The sequence below is a fragment of the Carettochelys insculpta genome, chromosome 23, assembly GCF_033958435.1.
Source record: "Carettochelys insculpta isolate YL-2023 chromosome 23, ASM3395843v1, whole genome shotgun sequence".
In the NCBI taxonomy this organism is placed as follows: domain Eukaryota; kingdom Metazoa; phylum Chordata; order Testudines; family Carettochelyidae; genus Carettochelys; species Carettochelys insculpta.
In genome coordinates, this window is record NC_134159.1 from 8342650 (window position 1) to 8347726 (window position 5077).

At 44.8% G+C, this 5077-nt stretch overlaps 1 pseudogene; it reads right to left on the bottom strand.

Moving 5' to 3' along the window:
- Positions 1 to 3551: 3551 nt before the first annotated feature.
- Positions 3552 to 4101, bottom strand: LOC142025543 (inosine triphosphate pyrophosphatase-like; annotated as a pseudogene).
- Between the last annotated feature and the right edge of the window lie 976 nt (positions 4102 to 5077).

A 5077-nucleotide genomic window follows, 5' to 3' on the forward strand; every position in this document is an offset into this window, starting at 1 on the left:
CTGAGAACAGGGCAGGCAGGAACTCAAACAAGTCATTTCTTCTGTTTAGGTTGCTGTGACAGGGACATGCCCTGATATGCCCAGGCAAGCACTGTAAGTGTATTACATCTGTGTCCAACTATGTCCCTGACATTTCAGCAAAGGTCATTGTCGGATGTTTGTATGGGAAACATTTTCAGAGTTAGGTAATATATAGAATATTGGTTTCCACAACCCATGGAGATGAAACTTGTCCTGAGAGACAACAAAGCTCTCAGAACTGATTCAGTTAAAATGGAGGACAATTGACATCTGGAGTCTGGAGCAGATGTAGACTTGTTTTGATGAAGACAAAGGTCGAGGCCTTCAAAAGGATCAGAAAGAGGGCACAAATGTTATGTGTGATGGAGGGGGAATTCTGCTAGGGGTGTGTTATGACAAGTGGATCTCCATCAACTGGCTTGGATGAGTACTGCGTAATGGCAGTGTGGGTGAGAATAAGAGAGTGAAAACATTTAAAAGGAGTGCTAATTGTGAGCTTGAGAGATAAAAAATGCATGAGGAGAATGGAAAAGCAAGAAGTGATCATTGGACAGGCAGCACCAAAGTCATCGGAAAGTAGCTTGTTTATAAGTTCTGGCTATTTTTTGTGTTTTAAGTTTTTCTTAGACCTGTAACCTGACATTTCCAGTCCTCTTACTTAATTTGATTTGAAGCTTTACCTCAAACTTTGTTAAATAAACATCAGTTTGTGTTTACTATAGAGGTGGCTAAGTGCCTTGTGTAAAGTGATGTATTGACCTCGAGTGAAAGCAGTAAATAAGTGCATTACTTCCACAAGAGGCGGTGGATCCATAGGCACTGTGGGTGTGCAGAAGAAGAGGAGCGTAACAAAGTGTGGTGTGTTAATAATTAGCTTGCAATGAGAAAGAACAGGTCTTTTCGAGCCCAGAGCTTGTGTTGCCAGGTAGCTTTGGGAAAGATTCCTCCAGCAACATAGATGAATGTCCCTGGTGAAAACAGATAGTAGCAATTTACCCCAAACATTTTGGTTAAGCGCCAAAAGCCCATAATATGATATGTGGTGCAGACTGCAATGGTGGAAGGAGGCAGTCTATATGTAACCTTCTGCCAGATGGAGCCAGCAGCAGCCAGGGTCAGGTTAAATATCTAGGGGTCCCTCTCCCTGTATCCAACACAAAACTGACTCGAGCCCTCACCCACTAACCTGGGAAATGCACAACCACCCCTGAGCACCTCAGAGAGGCAACACTTACATGCTGGCATGCACAGAGTCTGAGTGTAGAAAAGGGACATTTAATAAAAAGCAGAGAAGTAATTTGGCATTAATTTGGAAACACCAGAAACAGACTATATGAACAAAACCACGAATAAAAGTTCTACCCCAAGTAGGTTGGGCAGTGTCCTTTTCCTCTCAGGTTCTTAAGTCCAGCAATAGGAATGTCTTCTTCCCACACCCAACCCTTCTCTGCACCCCTTCACAGTCACTGTCCTTGGTCAGGGAGAGTTCAGGGGTGCAGCCTCAGAGTTCGCCTCCCATCCTGAGTCGTGGGAGGTAAAGAAGCATCTTACTTACTCTGCCAGTTGCTGGCCATCTGCCTGCTCACTGCTGCAGCTGCATGCTCAATGCTGCCACCCTGCTGGCTGTAGTTCTCGCCTCCCTGCTGGCCAAAGTTCTCACCACTCTTCTATTGCTTTGCTGGTCTCTGTCACCATCTGCTGTCATCCACTTCTCGGCTGTAACTTCTGCCTCTCTGTCACTATCTGCTGTCATCTACTTCTTGGCTATAACTTCTGCCTGTCAATCTCAAATGATTTCAACTCCCGGGTAGAAGAAACACACGTCCAACATAATTAACATAAGAACACAGGCACCTCATAATGACTTTTTAGCTGTTCTTGACGGGGGCGAGATGAGAGGAAGTGGCCAAAGCAGTCCAGATAGGAGAAATCATTATATCTGCCTAAACAGAATTAACTTATTTCAACCCTTCCCCCTTCTGAAAGTTGAACTCTAGCATTTGCAAGGTTCTTTCAGCTAACTAAGAGCCCTTTAATTTGGAACAATTTAGCTCAGTTCTACTTTTCTGTATTCCTGCAAAATTGCAAACATTGGGAAACATATTTTAGTTATCCCTGCATTTAATGCAAACATAGGTGGTGTTGGATCATAATTAAGCTGATTACAATAAGCAAAATATCACTCCATCTGCTGAATATCTACCAAATTTAGCAAAGCAGGAGCAAACTGTATTTACATAGTAAACAGTCTTATATATTGTAAATAGCCATGATAGTCTGTAGTTTCACACAAAAAAAAGCAGTCCTATGGCACCAAAAAAACTAAATAAAATAAAGAAATAAAATTGTTAGTCTTTAAGGTACTACAGGACTGATTTTTTTTCTATTTATATAGGTACACCCAGGGTTTCTCTCCCACTGCAGCTAGCTGTAATGGAAGTGTTACTTCAGATCCTGCTTACATATAGAATGTTGACCAACATAGGCAACAAGTGGGGTGCACAGGGGGTCAGACATATACCCCCCAGAGTTGTCCCCACCCCACTCACCATTAGTGCTGCACCACTTCTGATGAGTTTAGGGGCATTCCTGCCCCTCCACCAGAGCAACATGGCCCGAGAGCAGTTCAAGTACTTACTGCAAGTAGTGCCATGCTTCTGCATGAAGAGGCAGGCAGGAGTAGAAGGGGGAGGGGCATGGGTGAGAGGGCAATGGACATTGGTGGGTCAGGGTCAGGGGCATGGGCAGGGGCACATGGCCAGTGCCTCCTCTGGAATCCCTGCACTGGCTGTTGTGGTTGGCCAATGTGATAAATGTCAGCTCATTCACGAATACCCAAATTTTCTAATTTGCCCAAGGTACTGAGCTCATTGGAAAATTTGACCCCACTAGTGAGTGCTAAGCTCACCTGAAAATTCTGGCCAAAATGTATCCGCCCAGCCCCCTCTGTTAAAATAGGATGAATTGCACAAAAATCAAAATCTATAGACTTCTGAATTTGTAACAATTCATTGCCAGCAGATTCATTTCCCTTTTGTGTTGCTTTCCACAGACATTTGAGCAATTTGCATTTTACCAGCACAGAGCTCCTGGAAATCCTGGTCCAAAGATGTGTGCACTCATGGAAATCAATGTTTACATTCGCACATGTGACTATTCATGCTGGGGACTTCCATGCTCATCCAATCAGAAATTGTTCCACATGACCTATCTGGCCAGTTTTTGTATTTTATTTTATTTACAGTGAGCAGCTTTAGTCTACACAGACAACTCTCAATGGACTTGACATGTTATGTACAACTTTCTGTAAAAGTACAGTGTCCCAAAAGATGCATCTTTATTGCAATCAAAGACTCGCAGCTGAGTCAGCTGACTTTGGGTCATGGGGCTCAACCCAAGCCCTACAAGCCTGAGTCAATCGAGCAGGGCTCTGAGGCTCAGGTGCTGGGGAGGTTTTATTGTGGCGCAGACGTGCCCCATGACACTGGTACCTAACTAGGGCTGGAGGTGGCCTCTACTGGATTGTTCTGTCAGCTGAAGTAGCTGGAAAGCTCTTTCAGTGCTCTATAACAATGAGAGGTGGAGTTCTTCACAGCTCTGCATATGTCTGGTCATAACCATCAGGCTGGAAGGGAGGATCCCAGCCAAAGTCTCTGAGGCCTCTGGGTTCAAAAAGGCAACCACAAGTTTACCCTTTGAATAGCTTTACTGTTCCTCTGGGTTTCCAGTGCTGAATGCAAAGGTGCAGGGAGCATAAGAAGACTTGTCATCACACCCCACCAACAGCTTGTACAGACTTTCTGTCTTTAAGTTTTCCAGAAAGCATTTTATGTGGCCCTGTGAGGCCCTCCAAGGCATTGAAAAACAAGCAGGTGTCTTCTACTATAACAGGTCCCTGAACCTGATTTGCTGTTCCCGGCATTTCTGAGTGGAGATCTCATATGGTCCCCCTTGGTATTCTGGCAAGTCAATTTTTTTGGTGACCAGTTTGCATGGAAATGCATTCCCAAGGCTCTGAAGGACTTCCTCCAGCTTCTTGGCATTGTCAATCATTAACACCATGCTCCTCCTGGCAGCCAGTTACAAAGAAGCAACTCAGCTCTAGCCAGAAAAGTTTTATCTAATGTTTGTGGCCAACCCACAGAATTCAGTGAACAGCTTTGAAAAAGTAATAAACTTAAGAACATTCTTCCTCTGTAAGATACCCACATGGCCCCCATTACCACAGTAACAGAGTCTCTGAATCTTTGATGTATTTCTCCTCACACAACTTGATGAAGTATCCCCATTGTACAGAAGGGGAATTGAGGCACACCGAGGCTAACTGACTTACCCAATGTTGCACAAGGAGTGTGAAGAGCAAGGAATTGAACCTGGAGCTCTCTAAGTTCTAGGCTCTTACCCTTATCATAGAACTGCCCAAAACTGCAGTCTAATTGGCTGAAACATTAATATTTTTGAGAGAGTTGCACCCTCTGAGGGATGGTCACTTGAGAACTGGTTTGTCACCTGTTGCGCATCCTATCTCTTCTCCATGCCTTCCCCAGGACAATCTCTAGTGCTCTCAAGTACATACAGTGTCTTCTCTCTCTTGCTGCATTCGGTAGGCCATGTCCCAGGCAAGAAGTAGTTTTGGCAACATTGTATTCATTAGTGCCCATAACTTGGATTAGAGCCAAGGGAGTAAAATCCCAACCTCACAGAAGCCTGTGGGAGTTTTGCTTTTGTCTTCAATGGACACAGGATTTTACTCCTCATCTGTTTCACGAGAACTTTGGCTGGGGATTGGCACTAGGGGGCTTGGTTCGTCTATGTCTCTACCCTTAGTCCACAGTGGGTGCAATGGTGGTCCCTCTTCACCCCTGTGCTGCTCACAAACCCAGACTTTCCTTCCCAGAGGCTAATCCAGCCAGATTCTGATGACTCCATGGGACAATCGTATGGATTAACTCTGGTTCCGGTAACTCTGACCCCTGCAGCAGCTCACTGTTAACCTGTATCCCAGCAGCAAAGCAGCTGTTCACCAGGCCTCTTTGTTTTCTGTTGCATGTCGACA